Raw genomic sequence first — 22,597 nt, 5'->3', positions numbered from 1 at the left:
GGCTTGCCCACGAGCCTCGGGCCCCTTCCTCTGCTGCACCGCTTACTGCTGTCTCCCGTACGCAGTCTTCAATGGTGGATTCTCCACAGCGGCTGCCTCCTCCGATGACGGACCTCCTGAGGACCACCGCGGATGTGAGTACCATGGCCCCCAGGGCCTATATCACAGTGACTGTGACTATATCTCCCTTAGCCCCGGCTGGGGTACAGTCCGGCCTCCCTGCAGAGGGTCAACATCTCCCCATAGGAGGCCCGGCTACAAAAGGGACTCTCTTAAAGGGGCCTGACCCCTTATCTAATGCTGCTGATCGTCCTGCGGAGTATCCAGGACCACCTGCTAAGAGGCCCAGGCTGTCCGGTGAGAACGCCCTGCCAGCTACAGAGGTTACCACCACCAGCGCAACAGCGCCCCCAAGAGCTACAGGTCAGTCCAGGAACAACAATCCTTCAGCTGTCAGCAATGGAGAAGTTACAGCTCCTGCGGTCATCATCATGCGCTCCACAGCGCCCCCAGCTACAGAAGGTCAGCCAGAGAAGTGCCTGCCTCCTTCCTTTGCTGAGATGCCTGCCGCCGCAGATGACCTCCCTGCTGTTCCAGCTCCAGCTTCTGGGTGTTCCATGTCAGCAGTTCCAGTGTCTACCACCAGATGTCTTCAGGTGACGGATTTCAACACTGCTTTCTTCACCCAGGCTGATGATGTCCATGCTGCAGTTCCTGCTCCCATGCCTGCAGCCATTGCTCTTGAGCAGCAAGATTAACCCCTGATGGGCTGAAAGCCTTCTTCAGGTACTGTGTACATATGTAAATATTATTTCCGCTAACCCTATAGAGCCAGAGACTTTCCTGAGACTCTCACCCTTATTTATCTCAGTCAAGAGACTCTCCTTGAACTGCCTACTGTCATGTGCTATGATAGCACCCCTTCCTCTGCCACAGCAGAGATTTCTTCAAAGGACTCTGTCCCTCTACACTAGAGGAGACCCTTTGTTTCTTTAGTGCACTTTTCCCCACATCAAGGGCTGTACCCAGAAGATGGACTTTGCCATTAAAGACCTTCTGTGAGACTTTTGCCAGATACTCCAGGGAAAAGTTGCTATTACTATTGACTACTATATTGCACTTAATGCCTTCCTTCTAGGTATGGACGTTATGCTTGCACTTTTTATGCCTTTTCTTTGCAGGAAAAGAGACATTTACTATCGTGCTACCCTGAGTAGCCTATCTACTTCTGTAACGTTTGTAACGTTCAAGATGTGTACCCATTGGGCTCCTAAGCCAATGTGAATTTATCACCTGTTTGCACACTGTCATATATGCCAGTAGTCTGCATTAACCCCTTTCATAGGCATTACAGGTTGTAGTGTGGCTGTGTCGGACCGTCTTTTTGTGTAAAACACTGACCGCTACCTGATCCCTCAAACCGAGGTTTGCACGTGGGGGTAGTCCGTAAACTGCGGGTCCTAAGGGGACCGGGGGTGTTACACAGTTAGCACCTGGATGCCACCCATACATGGGTAAGGATGTCAGTCAGGAGGTACTCGTGTCGCATATGCTAACGCAATGCAGATATACACACTATGTAATTGCCGCCAGGGAAGAAGCGTTGATACAACAAATATACAGGCCTTGGTGCAAGGAGTGGATTACAGGACATGACACCACACCTTTCCTACTGTACAGTTCGGTTTAATGGCGTCAGCGACCAACTGTCATACAGCTACATGTTTTGTCTTAGTCCGACACCAACCCAGGTGCCTGTCTCCAGGACCATGGGCGGTTTGTCCCTACACCTCACATAGCCTGCACTTCCCAGAAGTGCCTTTAGTCCCCTCTGTGCCCCAAACCATCTGTAGTCGAGCCGAGGGCGGCTCTTTCAATTGCCCCCGGGGTATGCAACACCCTCGCCGATGCAATGGCGAGGGAGTGTTTGCGAATACGTCCCACCTGCATGTACCCACATTACACTACATGGTCCTTATAGGACATAGGGGATATTGCAGTGGTGAATCCTGCCTGGCAAGGCAGAGGTTAAGTGTTTTGTATGATGCAAGATGCTATTATCCAATGATCTGTGTTACATCCTGTCCTTTGTAAGCTGAGATGTGATTGGAGGAGCAGCCACCACCTGACCAAAGGGAGGTAATAAAACCCCCTGGCCAGGAATGTTCTGGAGGATTCTAGTTGAGAGAGATTCCAGTGTAGGAGAATCCTAGAGATCAGTGAGTGAGTGAGCAATCTCTGTCTAGCCCATACCAGAGCAGGAAGAGCCTAGCCCCTGCCTCTGAAGAGTGGAGTCTAAGACTAGAGTTAGTATAGTGAGGAAAGGGGTATCATCTTACCTTTAAAGGTGATACCTGAAGCCCTACAGGACAAGCTGAAGCTTCCTACCAGGACACAGCTGCCTCCCAGCCTGCCCTCTACATCCAGGCTGGTGAACTATCTCCTGAGGCTCCCTCCAACTCACATCTCAGCACTCCATCTACCTGTTAAAGGCACGTTGCTGCGGTTCCTGCCGGTTCAAATAAAGAACTGTAAGTTGTTTTCTTCAACTTCTGTCTCCGTCTGGTCCCTGCTAATACGGCTGCCTTCATCACCGGCACCCTGTCCATCACCCAGAGACTCACACTCGGGACATTAAGGGGTTGCCCCAGGGAGATCCGCTATAGCAGCCTCTCCCTCATCATTTCTTGCCAACACCACCCTGCTGGAGACCTGCCAGGCTGTAGGACAGCCCTCCGGTTCCCCCGTACCAAGCACCGTGACCATAGCGTGCTTAGGCCGCAACCGCCAGCCACTCCGGTACTGCGGGCCCCGGCTGTCTCCAGGCCTCACCTCTAGGGCTAGGCCCCGGTGGGGGATGTTGCAAGTGGCGTCACGAACAGGATTGATACTTCTGTGCCTTATTACGGCATTAAAGACTTTCCTTTATTAAAAAAACTGTGCTGCCTAACCCTGCTGCCATCCGGGTTTAGGCCCAAGTAATTGTGTGTTTCTGGATTGAACTGTGTTATACTGCTGCCACGTGCTGTCGAGCGCCGCTCCAGCACTCAAGAGGTTAATCCTTGCAAGAACTGTACCAGCTCTGCTACATCCGGCGCTGCCGCGCCTGAAGATTTTACCTCACGAAACTGTGGCGCAGCAAGTAATTCCAGCCCGCCAAAACTTTCACTGGCGGGAAACCCAGAGACATTGCTAAGCTCCGCCCCCTGCGCGTATGGCGCGAATCCTGCCTCAGCGCGCTGTGGCGCAGCAGAAAATTCAGCCCGCCACAACTCCTGGCGGGAAAGACTCAAGCTCCGCCCTCTGGTGCGAAACTCTCCCGCGCTGCAACGCCAGTGAGAGCCCACGAGGTACCTCAGAGTCAGAGCAGCCGCCATCCAGCATCAGAGAGGTTAATCGGCCATCTTGGATTTCTCCACGTGCTGTCTCCTGTCCTGCCGACATGCCGCACAGCCTTCGAGATGAAGAACCAAGTGTCGCATGGCTTGCCCACGAGCCTCGGGCCCCTTCCTCTGCTGCACCGCTTACTGCTGTCTCCCGTACGCAGTCTTCAATGGTGGATTCTCCACAGCGGCTGCCTCCTCCGATGACGGACCTCCTGAGGACCACCGCGGATGTGAGTACCATGGCCCCCAGGGCCTATATCACAGTGACTGTGACTATATCTCCCTTAGCCCCGGCTGGGGTACAGTCCGGCCTCCCTGCAGAGGGTCAACATCTCCCCATAGGAGGCCCGGCTACAAAAGGGACTCTCTTAAAGGGGCCTGACCCCTTATCTAATGCTGCTGATCGTCCTGCGGAGTATCCAGGACCACCTGCTAAGAGGCCCAGGCTGTCCGGTGAGAACGCCCTGCCAGCTACAGAGGTTACCACCGCCAGCGCAACAGCGCCCCCAAGAGCTACAGGTCAGTCCAGGAACAACAATCCTTCAGCTGTCAGCAATGGAGAAGTTACAGCTCCTGCGGTCATCATCATGCGCTCCACAGCGCCCCCAGCTACAGAAGGTCAGCCAGAGAAGTGCCTGCCTCCTTCCTTTGCTGAGATGCCTGCCGCCGCAGATGACCTCCCTGCTGTTCCAGCTCCAGCTTCTGGGTGTTCCATGTCAGCAGTTCCAGTGTCTACCACCAGATGTCTTCAGGTGACGGATTTCAACACTGCTTTCTTCACCCAGGCTGATGATGTCCATGCTGCAGTTCCTGCTCCCATGCCTGCAGCCATTGCTCTTGAGCAGCAAGATTAACCCCTGATGGGCTGAAAGCCTTCTTCAGGTACTGTGTACATATGTAAATATTATTTCCGCTAACCCTATAGAGCCAGAGACTTTCCTGAGACTCTCACCCTTATTTATCTCAGTCAAGAGACTCTCCTTGAACTGCCTACTGTCATGTGCTATGATAGCACCCCTTCCTCTGCCACAGCAGAGATTTCTTCAAAGGACTCTGTCCCTCTACACTAGAGGAGACCCTTTGTTTCTTTAGTGCACTTTTCCCCACATCAAGGGCTGTACCCAGAAGATGGACTTTGCCATTAAAGACCTTCTGTGAGACTTTTGCCAGATACTCCAGGGAAAAGTTGCTATTACTATTGACTACTATATTGCACTTAATGCCTTCCTTCTAGGTATGGACGTTATGCTTGCACTTTTTATGCCTTTTCTTTGCAGGAAAAGAGACATTTACTATCGTGCTACCCTGAGTAGCCTATCTACTTCTGTAACGTTTGTAACGTTCAAGATGTGTACCCATTGGGCTCCTAAGCCAATGTGAATTTATCACCTGTTTGCACACTGTCATATATGCCAGTAGTCTGCATTAACCCCTTTCATAGGCATTACAGGTTGTAGTGTGGCTGTGTCGGACCGTCTTTTTGTGTAAAACACTGACCGCTACCTGATCCCTCAAACCGAGGTTTGCACGTGGGGGTAGTCCGTAAACTGCGGGTCCTAAGGGGACCGGGGGTGTTACACAGTTAGCACCTGGATGCCACCCATACATGGGTAAGGATGTCAGTCAGGAGGTACTCGTGTCGCATATGCTAACGCAATGCAGATATACACACTATGTAATTGCCGCCAGGGAAGAAGCGTTGATACAACAAATATACAGGCCTTGGTGCAAGGAGTGGATTACAGGACATGACACCACACCTTTCCTACTGTACAGTTCGGTTTAATGGCGTCAGCGACCAACTGTCATACAGCTACATGTTTTGTCTTAGTCCAACACCAACCCAGGTGCCTGTCTCCAGGACCATGGGCGGTTTGTCCCTACACCTCACATAGCCTGCACTTCCCAGAAGTGCCTTTAGCCCCCTCTGTGCCCCAAACCATCTGTAGTCGAGCCGAGGGCGGCTCTTTCAATTGCCCCCGGGGTATGCAACACCCTCGCCGATGCGATGGCGAGGGAGTGTTTGCGAATACGTCCCACCTGCATGTACCCACATTACACTACATGGTCCTTATAGGACATAGGGGATATTGCAGTGGTGAATCCTGCCTGGCAAGGCAGAGGTTAAGTGTTTTGTATGATGCAAGATGCTATTATCCAATGATCTGTGTTACATCCTGTCCTTTGTAAGCTGAGATGTGATTGGAGGAGCAGCCACCACCTGACCAAAGGGAGGTAATAAAACCCCCTGGCCAGGAATGTTCTGGAGGATTCTAGTTGAGAGAGATTCCAGTGTAGGAGAATCCTAGAGATCAGTGAGTGAGTGAGCAATCTCTGTCTAGCCCATACCAGAGCAGGAAGAGCCTAGCCCCTGCCTCTGAAGAGTGGAGTCTAAGACTAGAGTTAGTATAGTGAGGAAAGGGGTATCATCTTACCTTTAAAGGTGATACCTGAAGCCCTACAGGACAAGCTGAAGCTTCCTACCAGGACACAGCTGCCTCCCAGCCTGCCCTCTACATCCAGGCTGGTGAACTATCTCCTGAGGCTCCCTCCAACTCACATCTCAGCACTCCATCTACCTGTTAAAGGCACGTTGCTGCGGTTCCTGCCGGTTCAAATAAAGAACTGTAAGTTGTTTTCTTCAACTTCTGTCTCCGTCTGGTCCCTGCTAATACGGCTGCCTTCATCACCGGCACCCTGTCCATCACCCAGAGACTCACACTCGGGACATTAAGGGGTTGCCCCAGGGAGATCCGCTATAGCAGCCTCTCCCTCATCATTTCTTGCCAACACCACCCTGCTGGAGACCTGCCAGGCTGTAGGACAGCCCTCCGGTTCCCCCGTACCAAGCACCGTGACCATAGCGTGCTTAGGCCGCAACCGCCAGCCACTCCGGTACTGCGGGCCCCGGCTGTCTCCAGGCCTCACCTCTAGGGCTAGGCCCCGGTGGGGGATGTTGCAAGTGGCGTCACGAACAGGATTGATACTTCTGTGCCTTATTACGGCATTAAAGACTTTCCTTTATTAAAAAAACTGTGCTGCCTAACCCTGCTGCCATCCGGGTTTAGGCCCAAGTAATTGTGTGTTTCTGGATTGAACTGTGTTATACTGCTGCCACGTGCTGTCGAGCGCCGCTCCAGCACTCAAGAGGTTAATCCTTGCAAGAACTGTACCAGCTCTGCTACATCCGGCGCTGCCGCGCCTGAAGATTTTACCTCACGAAACTGTGGCGCAGCAAGTAATTCCAGCCCGCCAAAACTTTCACTGGCGGGAAACCCAGAGACATTGCTAAGCTCCGCCCCCTGCGCGTATGGCGCGAATCCTGCCTCAGCGCGCTGTGGCGCAGCAGAAAATTCAGCCCGCCACAACTCCTGGCGGGAAAGACTCAAGCTCCGCCCTCTGGTGCGAAACTCTCCCGCGCTGCAACGCCAGTGAGAGCCCACGAGGTACCTCAGAGTCAGAGCAGCCGCCATCCAGCATCAGAGAGGTTAATCGGCCATCTTGGATTTCTCCACGTGCTGTCTCCTGTCCTGCCGACATGCCGCACAGCCTTCGAGATGAAGAACCAAGTGTCGCATGGCTTGCCCACGAGCCTCGGGCCCCTTCCTCTGCTGCACCGCTTACTGCTGTCTCCCGTACGCAGTCTTCAATGGTGGATTCTCCACAGCGGCTGCCTCCTCCGATGACGGACCTCCTGAGGACCACCGCGGATGTGAGTACCATGGCCCCCAGGGCCTATATCACAGTGACTGTGACTATATCTCCCTTAGCCCCGGCTGGGGTACAGTCCGGCCTCCCTGCAGAGGGTCAACATCTCCCCATAGGAGGCCCGGCTACAAAAGGGACTCTCTTAAAGGGGCCTGACCCCTTATCTAATGCTGCTGATCGTCCTGCGGAGTATCCAGGACCACCTGCTAAGAGGCCCAGGCTGTCCGGTGAGAACGCCCTGCCAGCTACAGAGGTTACCACCGCCAGCGCAACAGCGCCCCCAAGAGCTACAGGTCAGTCCAGGAACAACAATCCTTCAGCTGTCAGCAATGGAGAAGTTACAGCTCCTGCGGTCATCATCATGCGCTCCACAGCGCCCCCAGCTACAGAAGGTCAGCCAGAGAAGTGCCTGCCTCCTTCCTTTGCTGAGATGCCTGCCGCCGCAGATGACCTCCCTGCTGTTCCAGCTCCAGCTTCTGGGTGTTCCATGTCAGCAGTTCCAGTGTCTACCACCAGATGTCTTCAGGTGACGGATTTCAACACTGCTTTCTTCACCCAGGCTGATGATGTCCATGCTGCAGTTCCTGCTCCCATGCCTGCAGCCATTGCTCTTGAGCAGCAAGATTAACCCCTGATGGGCTGAAAGCCTTCTTCAGGTACTGTGTACATATGTAAATATTATTTCCGCTAACCCTATAGAGCCAGAGACTTTCCTGAGACTCTCACCCTTATTTATCTCAGTCAAGAGACTCTCCTTGAACTGCCTACTGTCATGTGCTATGATAGCACCCCTTCCTCTGCCACAGCAGAGATTTCTTCAAAGGACTCTGTCCCTCTACACTAGAGGAGACCCTTTGTTTCTTTAGTGCACTTTTCCCCACATCAAGGGCTGTACCCAGAAGATGGACTTTGCCATTAAAGACCTTCTGTGAGACTTTTGCCAGATACTCCAGGGAAAAGTTGCTATTACTATTGACTACTATATTGCACTTAATGCCTTCCTTCTAGGTATGGACGTTATGCTTGCACTTTTTATGCCTTTTCTTTGCAGGAAAAGAGACATTTACTATCGTGCTACCCTGAGTAGCCTATCTACTTCTGTAACGTTTGTAACGTTCAAGATGTGTACCCATTGGGCTCCTAAGCCAATGTGAATTTATCACCTGTTTGCACACTGTCATATATGCCAGTAGTCTGCATTAACCCCTTTCATAGGCATTACAGGTTGTAGTGTGGCTGTGTCGGACCGTCTTTTTGTGTAAAACACTGACCGCTACCTGATCCCTCAAACCGAGGTTTGCACGTGGGGGTAGTCCGTAAACTGCGGGTCCTAAGGGGACCGGGGGTGTTACACAGTTAGCACCTGGATGCCACCCATACATGGGTAAGGATGTCAGTCAGGAGGTACTCGTGTCGCATATGCTAACGCAATGCAGATATACACACTATGTAATTGCCGCCAGGGAAGAAGCGTTGATACAACAAATATACAGGCCTTGGTGCAAGGAGTGGATTACAGGACATGACACCACACCTTTCCTACTGTACAGTTCGGTTTAATGGCGTCAGCGACCAACTGTCATACAGCTACATGTTTTGTCTTAGTCCAACACCAACCCAGGTGCCTGTCTCCAGGACCATGGGCGGTTTGTCCCTACACCTCACATAGCCTGCACTTCCCAGAAGTGCCTTTAGCCCCCTCTGTGCCCCAAACCATCTGTAGTCGAGCCGAGGGCGGCTCTTTCAATTGCCCCCAGGGTATGCAACACCCTCGCCGATGCGATGGCGAGGGAGTGTTTGCGAATACGTCCCACCTGCATGTACCCACATTACACTACATGGTCCTTATAGGACATAGGGGATATTGCAGTGGTGAATCCTGCCTGGCAAGGCAGAGGTTAAGTGTTTTGTATGATGCAAGATGCTATTATCCAATGATCTGTGTTACATCCTGTCCTTTGTAAGCTGAGATGTGATTGGAGGAGCAGCCACCACCTGACCAAAGGGAGGTAATAAAACCCCCTGGCCAGGAATGTTCTGGAGGATTCTAGTTGAGAGAGATTCCAGTGTAGGAGAATCCTAGAGATCAGTGAGTGAGTGAGCAATCTCTGTCTAGCCCATACCAGAGCAGGAAGAGCCTAGCCCCTGCCTCTGAAGAGTGGAGTCTAAGACTAGAGTTAGTATAGTGGGGAAAGGGGTATCATCTTACCTTTAAAGGTGATACCTGAAGCCCTACAGGACAAGCTGAAGCTTCCTACCAGGACATAGCTGCCTCCCAGCCTGCCCTCTACATCCAGGCTGGTGAACTATCTCCTGAGGCTCCCTCCAACTCACATCTCAGCACTCCATCTACCTGTTAAAGGCACGTTGCTGCGGTTCCTGCCGGTTCAAAAAAGAACTGTAAGTTGTTTTCTTCAACTTCTGTCTCCGTCTGGTCCCTGCTAATACGGCTGCCTTCATCACCGGCACCCTGTCATCAACCAGAGACTCACACTCGGGACATTAAGGGGTTGCCCCAGGGAGATCCGCTATAGCAGCCTCTCCCTCATCATTTCTTGCCAACACCACCCTGCTGGAGACCTGCCAGGCTGTAGGACAGCCCTCCGGTTCCCCCGTACCAAGCACCGTGACCATAGCGTGCTTAGGCCGCAACCGCCAGCCACTCCGGTACCGCGGGCCCCGGCTGTCTCCAGGCCTCACCTCAAGGGCTAGGCCCCGGTGGGGGATGTTGCACATGCACTGCCACTACCCATGCATTCAGGGATGAGCAAGTTAGCACCAATCTCCGCAGCAGCCGCACCACTGGAGGCGAAGAAGCAAAATTCAACTTACCCAAAAGAGACTGCAACTCCTTAAGTGTGATCTTTTTCAGTCTATGAGCTCTCCCCATCTCCGCTTTCAAAGCCTCCAGCTTATCCCCAGGCAATCTGCACTCCATTTTTTCCGAATCCAGCGTGATTCCCAAAAACACCAAACACGTTGTAGGGCCCTCTGTCTTTTCGTGTGCCAACGGAATACTGAACCTCTCCGCCACCCATTCCTTCGCCGTTAGCAGCGACTGACACACCAAGGACCCACCCGGCCCCATGCAAAGGAAATCGTCTAGGTAGTGTATAATAGACTCTAACCCTGCCACCTCCCTGACCACCCATTCCAGGAATGAGCTAAAGGCTTCAAAATATGCGCACGACAAAGAAAAACCCATGGGAAGACACCTATCCACATAATACGCCCCTTCCCAAAAACACCCCAACAGCCGCAAACTCTCTTGGTGGACTGGCAACAAGCGAAACGCCGCCTCAATGTCTGTTTTTGCCAGCAACGCCCCAACCCCATACTCCCTTACCCATTCCACCGCCCTGTCAAACGAAGTATATGCCACCGAGCACAACTCCGGTGCTAACCCGTCGTTCACTGACAGTCCTTTCGGGTACGAAAGATGGTGTATGAGGCGAAATTTATTCGCCTCCTTTTTTGGCACCACCCCCAACGGTGACACTACCAAGCCCTGTACCGGAATTTCCTTAAAGGGCCCGCCATCCTCCCCAACTGAACCTCTTTTCCCAATTTTTCCCGGACTACCGCCGGATGTTCCCGTGCCGATTTTAAATTTTTTAAGGAGAAAGGAACCTCATGTTCTGGGGGCGGAATTTTAAACCCATCCCTAAAACCTTCCCACAATAACCCCGCCCTAACCCTATTTGGGTACCTATTTAGAAAGGCCTCCATCTCTTCCAGTTTCACTGGCGTCACCCCCTTGACTAGTTCCTCCTGCCTGTCTGCCCTTGTTCTTCTTGAAGCATCACGCTGCCCCATGTGACGATCCCCCACATGCTGAACATGTATGCCTAAACTTACATCCCGCCCCATACTTGCACTGGCCGTTGTTAAACTGCCAGCACACCCCTTTTCCTCCGGCCCCACTAGCGCCCTCTTTTTGTTGCCCGCTCTGCCCAGACCCCCCAGCCCTGTCTCGAAAGGACTGACCAAATTTTACTGGCGCCATCACGTTTAACCACAACCCGATGTCTTTCTGATCCCACTGTATATTCGGGCGTACTGCCTTCCTCTGACGAAAACGCTCGTCATACCGCAACCACGTCTGCCCCCCATACGCCCGATACGCCTCCGCAATCGCATCCAAATAACAGAACATCCCCAACCGTTTCTCCGGGGACTTCTCCTCTATCACACTTGCCAAAATACAGAACGCTTTCAGCCAATTTTGAAAGGTCTCCACCTCTTCTTTTCTTCCTCCTCTTTCTTATTCTCATCCTTTTTGGGCTTGTCCAAATTAAACTTCCCTAATGGAAGTAATGAAAATATCTCTACATATTCATCCTTCCATATTTTCTCTTTTACTTCTATTTTCACATGTTCCCCTGGTGACCCTTCAAAGCATACATACACTTCCCCTTTCGCTCTGTCGTCTATCCGCACCCTTTCATCCTTGTCTTTTTCCGTCTGAACCAAAACCGTCACCCCTGACTCCCTACGTCCCACCTCTCGCCCGCTCCATGGAACCCATGCCGCCACCGGAGATACCCCTGGGCTTACCCTTCCACACCTCGCCAATAAGTCCTTAACGCTCCCCATTAATGATCGTAACTCATTCACCATCCCTGTACTAGTCTCCTCACCCCCCGCACTAGCCCCCCTTTCTTCTCCCCCGTACTGTACAAACATAGAGCACTCACCATGCTGCATGGGGGCTGTGTCCCCACCAGCGGCCATGTTGGACTCCAGACGCTGCAAGCTTCTCTCACTCGTCCCATCTTCTCCTCTCCCCGAGTTGTAGATGCTGCCAGCTCGTCAACCACAGCTGCCGCATGACGAACAGGATGCTCCCCGCTGTGCCGCCGGATCCGTCCCCAGCCTGTGGCCGGGCGCCTGCCTCTCCGTGACTTCCGACCGCCCGGCCCCAGCCTCCTGCCGGCGGGATGCACCTGGAGTTCCACTCGCCATCTCTCCTACAAAGGCCCCCCCCCCGACCGGAACATCGCCAGGTGGGGGCCTCGTTGTCCTGGAGGCATGGCTGCCTTGAAGTCCCGGTGATGAGGGCCTCGGCGCCTGCTGTGGTGAGCGCCTCTTCCCCCTCTCAGCAGGGCCCGCCGGGGTTAACGGATTCCTGCTCGAGCGAGGCCTGCGCTCGCCCGCCAGGGTCCCCGGAGGGGCTCCTTACCCGACCATGGGTCCTCGGGGTTGCCTCCGGGCTCAATCTGCTCGGCGGCCGCGTCCTCCTGGAGCGGCGCAACCCCCGTGCCGGCTCTCCACTCCCGGCAGCTTCCACTTCTCCCATCTGTCCTGCGCACGCTGTCTCGTCATGGCCCGGTCCCAGCGCCGCCTCCACCTGTCTCCACACACGCTCCCTGTCTCCGTGCTGTGCTGCAGCCCGAAGCTGCCCGATCAGGGCACTGATGTCAGCCATTATTTCAGGAGCTCCTACAGGTATGACCTATTTTTCTCGTAACAGATGTCTGACTGACTTTCCCTAACGGTCCCTACTAACACGCCCCCTAGCAACTCCCGCTCTTCACTGTTATGCCCCTTGACTACTAGCCCTCCCACCAGGCTGTGTCATGGCGACCTCCCCTCACTTCGGCGGTCCGGCCTCTTCTTGATTCTGGTGCTATATTTATGAACTACGCTGGGTTCTGGTGCTTTATTTGTGTATTGTAGTTTGTTCCTGGTGCTGCATTTATGTACTGATATTCATTTTGGATTTATGATATTTGCCAGTTCGGTGGGTGAACAGCAATTTAGGGAACAGGAGACTGTTTTAGTTTCTGAATTTTTAAAGCAGCCAGGTGAGTTCACTGTAAAGGGACCCACCGAGGCTCTGTTGCCCAGGGGCCTATTGAAACCTGGAGACAACCCTGATAACAGACAGTCTTTAGTGTGACACAGGATTTTCTTATTTACATGGTGGGAGTGGCATCAGTCTTATGTAAAGAAATGTTATAGGGGGGTCAAAAGATTTCTATGGGACCCAATCTTTTCTAGTTACCCTGCCTATACGGTCTCAATAATACAGATCTCCACTAATAGACAAATTGCATAAGAGTGGCTCCATAAGAGTAATGGTGCAAAATCTCACTGTGGTGTCAGATTATATAGAAGTTCAATGGAGAGGGGAGGGGGAGAGTCTCAGCAGCTAGGTCTCCACCCATAAGGCCTGCAATATAAGCATAGAGACTGCAGAGCTGCTAAGAAGTTTATTTTTCATTCTGTATGCGTATTTTTATTTATTTTATTTTCTTTTAAAGGAAATCTACCACTTTGTAATACTGTATTTTTCGGCCTATAAGGCGCACCGGACTATAAGGCGCACCTCTAATAAATGCCTGCTAAAACATCTAGGTTCATATATAAGGCGCACTGGAGTAAAAGGCGCAGGATCAAATGCAGTACCTAAAAATGACCAGCAGGTGGCAGACCTGTGCACAGTTCAAGCCAGCTACACTTCCCGGGAAACTTGTCTTCAGCGTGTCAGAGAGCTCCGATCTCAGAGGTATGGGCTGCTGGGGGTTAATGCAGGGTGATGCAGCAGGGGTTAAGCGGTCTCCCTCTGCCCCTTCTCCTTCCCTCATCAGCCAGGGTGTTATTCCTGTGGGGTTCCCTGTGGCTCCTTCTCTTTCCCCTGTTACAGGGCTGTCAGGTATGGGGGATTGTTTACTGATGATGATGATTGCCCCGTGGTCGGCACTATGGCAGCTCCGGTCTCTGCTAGGGGAGGGCAGGATGGGCACAATGTTAGTTGTGGTGCCAGGGCACTTCAGGAGCTGGGACCCTGTGTACAGTGTGGGAAGGTGCGGGAAATTTCTGGGGATGGAGCTATTAAACACTGGTAAATGTACATCTTGTCTGTAGTACATTTCTGTATAAATTCATATATAAGGCGCACCGGCCTATAAGGCGCACCTTTGATTTCTGAGAAAATTAAAGGATTTTTGGTGCACCTTATAGGCCGAAAAATACGGTATGTCTTTTTAACCAAACATACATTTGGATAGCTGCAGGAATGTTGATGCTGGATCTCATCTTGTATAGTCTTAGAGCAGAGTGTTTTCATCAAAAAAACTAAATGTAAACTTATGCTAATAAGGCTTTGGCGCTCCTGTGGCCTTAATATAAGGCACTAGGGACTCTCCTAATACCCTAATTATGCATGCCTCCAGTGTGCATGAGATAGGAGAGCCCGCCCTGCCATTCCTCCTACCGAGATCCGATCACTGAATTCTCCAGAAGTGTAGTACATGCGCACAAGTCATTGGTAGCACGCGTCGAAGAAGCGCGTCAGTGCGTATGTTCGTTAAGGAGCACTCCATAGCAGCCGGCTGCGCTCTACACCGGACGAATGCACATACGCTATAGACCCCGAGAGCTCAGTGACATCACGATGGGAGTGCTAGCTCATGCACGCTGAAGGCATTTTCACATAATGATAGGTAGGTACACGTCACCCCTTGTTATAACTGGTATCTGCTGGGGCTCAAGTTGGGGAACCATACAGAATCTCTTTCCTATTTTCTATTGGTTCCTCGATTTTCCATTCTCTTCAGATTTGGTACTCATACACATCTTTATATTACCTATATACACCGTAGTGTATTTGTATTACTTAGGCTACATTCACACACATGTATGGGGGGCGTATATACGACCGATATACGCCCCCCATACACTCCTATGGGCTCACGACCCTGTACAGGAGCCGTATGGTGCAGCTCATCCCCTGCTCCTCTCCGCAGCGCCGATACATCGCATACATCGCATATATCGTGTGAATGTAGCCTTATTCTGTATTTGTGCCATAAATTTCCCCTAATGACATACACATAACACATGATCTTTCCAAGGTTAGTAATGGCAAGTACATAAGTAGAACAGGAGGACTTCTCTGTGATTGTTATATAAAGTAATACTTTATACATTAAGCTAGAGCAGTGGTGGCGAACCTATGGCACGGGTGCCAAAGGCGGCACTCAGAGCCCTTTCTCAACTTGAAAGATGCTGCTTTCAGTCATATATTAAAGTGATACTTATTTCGCTACTTGAGACTATAGGAAAAAGGGAGAATGTGTGGACAGGGCTGAATTATCTTTGGAGGACCTTCTGCCGGCCCCACAATTCTCTGTGTACAGAGGGACACTGGAAAGAAGCTTAAATAATGCAAATTTTCTATCTTTCATTTTTGGTTGGCACCTCACAATAAATAAGGGGGGTTTTAGGGTTGCATTTTGGGCACTCGACCACTAAAAGGTATAATTTTATAGATCATCTGGACCATTTTCTAATATTTTCTTTGTCACACTGCAAGTTCTGTTAATGGATCATCCTGCAGACCTGGTGTCTTACTTCTTTCCGCCAGCACCGCCCCATAGCCGCCAGGTTGTAGTTGTGTTATAGAGTCCTCGCTGTAGTTGCATTTAAAAAGGGCCAGTCTGCAAGGCTTGTAATGCAATCGATATGTAGCCGAGGTAATATAAAGGGGTATTCACATTTGGGCAAATTAATGTTATTGTTTGTATAATGCAAAGTTATCACATTTTCCAATATACTTTCTGTATCAATTTTTCACAGTTTCCTAAATCTCTGCTTGCTGCCATTATTCTATGTTTACGTCCAGTGGATAGAAATCTGACCATGGTCACACAGGTGAGCGGCTCGTTAGTATCATACAGAGTAATCAGAGCTGTAGGATATAACGAGCCGTGCACCTGTGTAACCAGGGTCAGATTCACTGAAAGTAAACATAAGCTTTCTATAGAATGACAGCAAGCAGAGATCTTGAAAACTGTGAGGAATTGATAAAGAAAGTATGATGGAAAATGACAAAACTTTTCAAACAATATAATTTATTTGCAGAATTGGGAATACCCCTTTAAGGCACCTTCTCTAATGGGATTGAGCAATAAGGTTTCTATGGTATTAGTGTCCTATCAAGGTGTCCATTTGGTTTGTACATTGCCCTATGCTTGTGGTTTACCTGACTTTCAACCTCTCCTTACCTTTGTCTCATTACCATATTGACTTATCAATATATTGACTTTGGATTTTCCACTGATGATGTAATTGCTTAGTACTTTTATGCCATTCACTGGTCGTCTCAATCGTCCATCGCTCCACTTCGGTCCATAGACTTTCTTCTTTCTTCCGTTGTCCGCACCGCGCTGGGTCACTCGCTAGAGGACCCCATGACTTTTCTCCCCGTCCGTCGTGCACACCCCGCTCAGCAGCCTCCTCTGCTGTTCCACAGGCTGCCAGCTTATTGAGCGGATGTACGGCGCATGTCAGAATATTACAGTGCATCCGCCACAATAAAGCATGTCCTATACAACGAACATGTCCTCCATGGGAACAAGCATGTCCCCCTACCCCTAGACAATGAGCGGATACCTTTTCCTAAACAACAACCCTTTTTTTGTGTGTGTGTGTTTTTTTTTTTGCTGAACCTTGCGCCTGCTGTGGACTACTTCAGATTCGGAGGATTACGTCAATGACCAGCATATTTTTTTTTACAACTAAAATGGTCAATGAGGGTGTGTCTGCATTTTTTTTCAATAAAATTTTCTATTTGTTAATAAGAGTGTGTTTTCTTTTCTTTGTGACACTCTTCATAGTTTGCCATAGTAATGGTGCTGTCTAGTTGACGCTGCTCATTACTAAGGGCTGGCTTTAGTGTTCGCCATCTTCTTCTTGGCAAATTTACACTTACGCCAATACCATTACCTTCTCCACCAGGGATGCTAGGAAGAGCTACAAACCAGCACCTGACTGTCTATAGATGGTCAGGTAGTGGGGCGGCTGCAGACTAACTGTTTCGCTGGAATAGCCCCATAACAGTGGTGTATCCCATCCCAGTAATGGCAGGCTGCCGCTGCAGTTTTTTTTTGTATCTGGCTGATTTGGAAAATAGGGGAAAACTCGCGCCGTTTTTTTGTTTCATTTCTGGACAAAAAAATGTAAAAAAAAAACAAAAATCGGCGTGAGTTCCCCTATATTTTTCCTATTTAGTTAAAAGAAATTGAAGGTGACCAACCCCCTTTAACCAAAATAAAATCCACAGATCCAGCTCTTCAGCAGGTTATAGCCGCCTGATCAGTCATGAGTAAGAGTGCGCTATAGTGCTAGAAACGCGTTGACTGTCTAGTCATATACCTGTTTTATGCCTGTGGACGCCATGGATTGATACAATAATCTGTGGATTTTATTTTGTTTTGGATACATTGCCCTAGCAGCAGGGTGGATCCGTGCACTCTAAGATGACACCCAGGATCTAGGTGAGCTGGAGTAGTGTGTTTAGTTGGGCCAACCCATTTAACCCTTTTGCACATGATATGTCACAATGTACCACAGCCATATTGTATCAGAGCTTCAGAAATTATAACTGAATGTCACTCCCCGATGACATCATGCGCTGCATTATGCAGCAAACACCCAGGGCTCAGCGTCCATCTTATTGTGGCCCCTCTTCTTGCTTCTTGCTGGCCCTGCCCAGTGTGGAATAGGCCCGTTCACCTGGACGAAGCTACCCCTTACCTGTTTAGAGCTTGGCTTCAGACAGCCGCTCAGGTACCAGGGGGGAGTCCGGCAGCCCCCACAGCAAAAAGTCAAGTGAGAGGACATTGCATATGTATGATGTGTGTGTATGATTTATACAAAATGTATGTATGATGACAATGTATGGAATGTATGATGCGTATGATGTATAAGGTGTACGTATGATGCATGTATGTTCTATGTATGTTGTGTGTATGAATGATGTATATAAGGTGTATGTATTGTCACTGATAGCCCTAATATGCTACACTTCATGCTGTAATTTCTATGTGCTACTGTGAGATGAAATAATCGCAGAGACACCGGAGATACTGATAATAAATCTTTTATTGGCAATAAACAGAGGAGCCATAATGGCTTGTATTATAATAAAATGGGAGTAGGGGCCTCTGAAGGCCCCAACCCCCCAGTGATCCAGAGGAAGGCGAAAAACCCCCCAGAGATCTCTGCCTCAGAGGGGAAAAAAATTCCTTCCTGACCCCAAATATGGCGATCGGTTATCACCCTGGATCACATCTATCCATCTGCCTATTGCTGACCTGCTCCGAAAAGCGGCCATGGGACTCAGACTGTCCATTCAAGAAAATACAATATACAACATATCAGTCTACACTATTGCCCTCAGTCTTACTATATCTTATAATTTCTCAGCCTGCCCCACAGTTTATAGTCTAGATCAGGGGTGCGCAATTATTTTACCCATTGGGACACATGAGAAGGTGGAAAGGTTTTAGAGGGCCGAACTAAAATACCTAGACTCAGATACTCAGTACCAAACGGCCCCTCTCATTACGCCCACATTCATAACTCCCCCTCCCGTTAGGCCCCCAATTATAATGCCTCACTTCTTAATGCTCCCTTTTATAATGCTCCCTCCATTATGCCCCCATCTATAATGCCTCTTCTCCTAATACCCCCTTTTATAATGCTACCTCCGGTAAGCCCTTGTTTATAATACTCCCTCCATTAAGCCCCCATTTATAGTGCCACCTCTCATTAATGTCCTCTTTTATAGAACCCCCTTTCATTATGCCCCTATTTATAGTGCCCCTCTCATTATCCCTCCTTTATAGTGTCCCTCAATTATGCCCCCTTTTCTTATACAACCTTTACAGTGCCCCCTGTCATTATGCCCCCTTTATAGTACCCCCTATTCCATCCTCCCATCCTCCTACCCTCCTATTCCAGTTTAAATTTTTTTTAAAAAAAGACAATACTCACCTTTTCCCAGGGGTCTTCTTTCCTACAGTGAGGCGCCCAGTACCGGCGACGCACAGATTTTCTTGTGTTGCCGGTACTGGGTGCCATACTGTGCATAGTGGCAGAACAGGAAGTGTCACAGGCCCCGGCAGAGCCGCTAAGTATCTTTGACCAGCCAACGTGACGACCCACCACAATCTGGCAGGCGATCACTGGAGTCAAAGATACGTAGCGGGCTGGATGTAGGTAATGATAGGTTTGACCTGGTGTAGACCTACGCATTAGCCTGTGCCAGGACTAGAGAAGGCTAGGGGCAGTGCGGCATGCGCGGTGCAGGAACACCCCTCGCCAGCCCACAATGCCGCCAGCCGTTTCCCCCCTTCACACCCCTCCACAACCATTGGGGTGGAGGTGGCAGAAGGCAGAAAATAGACCCATTTCCTAACCGTATGCCAGGAACTGCACCTATTTCAGGGTACGCCTTATTTTAGGCCAACCTTCCCTATAAGAAAAGCGGAGTCCTGATGCTTAGCCTTCGCCTATCACTACAACATACAATAAGCCTCTACTCCAATCTACTATATTTCCCGCTGGCTTACAATATCTTAGAATTTCTTATCCTGCTTCTAGTCTAGATAAAGGATTCCTCTCTGTTATAATCTGGTGATGACCAGGGCGCCGCATATCTCTTCCAGGATCAGGCTACATGTCGAATTTGGCCACAATACACTGTATGCATACAGGGGACTCAGTGCTGCGCTGCCCCCTACAGCCAGTGAGAGTGAATGGGATCATGAAGCGACTGACAAGAGCTTTAAGCATGACACGATAGCCCCATGTTGATGTTGTTAGACCGCCGTGTCATGTTGCAGCGTACATGACATAGTGACTGATGTTGGATGTTATGACGCCACCATATCATGCTCGCAACATATGTGACACAATGGGGGAAATTCATCATATCCCGGGGCTTTGTGCGCCAGTGTATGATGAGGCCTCCACCCCCGGCACACACCGGATCTATCAGGAAGCTCCAGCCTCACGATAAATCCTGCAGTGTTGCACCGTGGGCAGTTTAACGCAGTTCTACGCTGTTGAAGAACTGCGCATTAGCCTGCACCAGGAAGTGGCGCAGACTATGGGCAGTGCGCAGGCGCAGTGCAGGAACACTTAGCGCCAGCCCACAATGCCGCCAGCCGTTCCCCCCTCAACACCCATTTAGGGTGGAGGTGGCAGAAGAACATGACCGCCGTGTCATGTTGCAGCGTACATGACATAGTGACTGATGTTGGATGTTATGACGCCACCATATCATGCTCGCAGCATACGTGACACAATGGGGGAAATTCATCATATGCCGGTGCTTTGTGCGCCAGTGTATGATGAGGCCTCCACCCCCGGCACACACCGGATCTATCAGGAAGCTCCAGCCTCACGATACATCCTGCAGTGTTGCACCGTGGGCAGTTTAACGCAGTTCTACACTGGTGTAGAACTACGCATTAGCCTGTGCCAGGAACTGGCGCAGACTATGGGCAGTGCGCAGGCGCGGTGCAGGAACACCCAACGCCAGCCCACAATGCCGCCAGCCGTTCCCCCCCTCCACACCCATTTAGGGTGGAGGTGGCAGATAGGGGGGAATAGACACATTTCCTAACCATAAACCAGGAAATGCATCTATTTCAGGGCTTGTACGCTTTTTTTTAGGCGCGCAAGCTCTGATAAACCCCCCATGGGCGATGTTGATGTTCGTGTCATGTTTATAGCAGTAAGTCGTACCTTGACCTCACCCACTATCATTATCAGCAGGGAAGGCGAAGCTGCACTGCAACCTCTGTTCAGTGCTGCGGCCGAAGTCCTCATGCAGCCACCCTTCCCTTTAAGAAAAGCGGAGTCCTGGTGATTGGTCCCTAGGCTTACAATATCTTATACAGTGGCATACCGACCACGGTCGCAGAGATCGCCATTGAGATCGGGCCCATCGGACGGGGGGAGGGGCTATTAGCAGAGCCGGATCAATCATTGGTGCTCTTGGAGACGATGGGCCCGCTCTCAATGGCAACCGCGGTCGGTAGACCACTGGCAGGGGGGGGGCAGAATATGTAATAATTCATTGTGCGTGGGACAGAATATTAAATCATTCAGTGTTGAGGGGCACAGAATATGTAATAATTCATTGTGGGGGGAGAGAATATGTAATAATTCATTGTGGGGGGAGAGAATATGTAATAATTCCTTGTAGGGGACATAATATGTAATAATTCATTATGGCGGGACATACCGTATATACTCGAGTACAAGCCGACCCGAGTATAAGCCGAGACCCCTAATTTTACCAACAAAAACTGGGAAAAACTACTGACTCGAGTATAAGCCGAGGGTGGGAAATGGATTGGTCAACCCCCCCCCAATAGTATACAGCCTGCCAGCCCCCAGTAGTATACAGCCTGCCAGCCCCCAGAAGTATACAGCAAGCCCCTAGTAGTACACAGCAAGCCCCTAGTAGTATACAGCAAGCCCCTAGTAGTATACAGCAGCCCCTAGTAGTATACAGCAAGCCCCTAGTGGTATACAGCAAGCACCTAGTGGTATACAGCAAGCCCCTAGTAGTATACAGCAGCCCCTAGTAGTATACAGCAAGCCCCTAGTAGTATACAGCAAGCCCCTAGTAGTATACAGCAGCCCCTAGTGGTATACAGCAAGCCCCTAGTAGTATACATCCAGTCCCCATGTAGTATACAGCAGCCCCTAGTAGTATACAGCAAGCCCCTAGTAGTATACAGCAAGCCACCAGTAGTATACATCAGCCACCAGTAGTATACATCAGCCACCAGTAGTATACGGCAGCCCCTAGTAGTATACAGCAAGTCCCTAGTAGTATACAGCAAGCCCCTAGTAGTATACAGCAAGCCCCTAGTAGTATACAGCAAGCCCCTAGTAGTATACAGCAAGCCCCTAGTAGTATACAGCAGCCCCTAGTAGTATACAGCAAGCCCCTAGTAGTATACAGCAAGCCCCTAGTACTATACATCAGCCACCAGTAGTATACATCAGCCACCAGTAGTATACATCAGCCACCAGTAGTATACGGCAGCCCCTAGTAGTATACAGCAGCCCCTAGAAGTATACAGCCAGCCCCTAGTAGTATACAGCAAGCCCCTAGTAGTATACAGCAAGCCCCTAGTGGTATACAGCAAGCCCCTAGTGGTATACAGCAAGCCCCTAGTGGTATACAGCAAGCCCCTAGTACTATACATCAGCCACCAGTAGTATACATCAGCCACCAGTAGTATACGGCAGCCCCTAGTAGTATACAGCAGCCCCTAGAAGTATACAGCAAGCCCCTAGTAGTATACAGCAAGCCCCTAGTAGTATACAGCAAGCCCCTAGTAGTATACAGCAAGCCCCTAGTGGTATACAGCAAGCCCCTAGTGGTATACAGCAAGCCCCTAGTGGTATACAGCAGCCCCTAGTAGTATACAGCAGCCTGCCCCCACGGACCTTAAAAAAATAAACTTAAATACTCACCCTCCGATGTCAGCGCGTCTTCCTGATGTCAGTGCGGCTTACCGATGCCCCCGATGTCAGCGCGTCCTGTCTTCTTTCTTCTCCGCGGCTCCTCTTCATTCTTCCGGCATGGACGCGGCAATCTTTTCTTCTAGCAGACGCATACTATGACGCGGCCGCTGCAGACGTCATAGTATGCGCGGCCATGTTTTCTTCAGCCGGAAGAAAGAAGA

The sequence above is a fragment of the Engystomops pustulosus genome, chromosome 6 (assembly GCF_040894005.1).
Source record: "Engystomops pustulosus chromosome 6, aEngPut4.maternal, whole genome shotgun sequence".
NCBI classification, from domain to species: Eukaryota; Metazoa; Chordata; class Amphibia; order Anura; family Leptodactylidae; genus Engystomops; species Engystomops pustulosus.
This window is presented reverse-complemented; position numbering follows the sequence as displayed.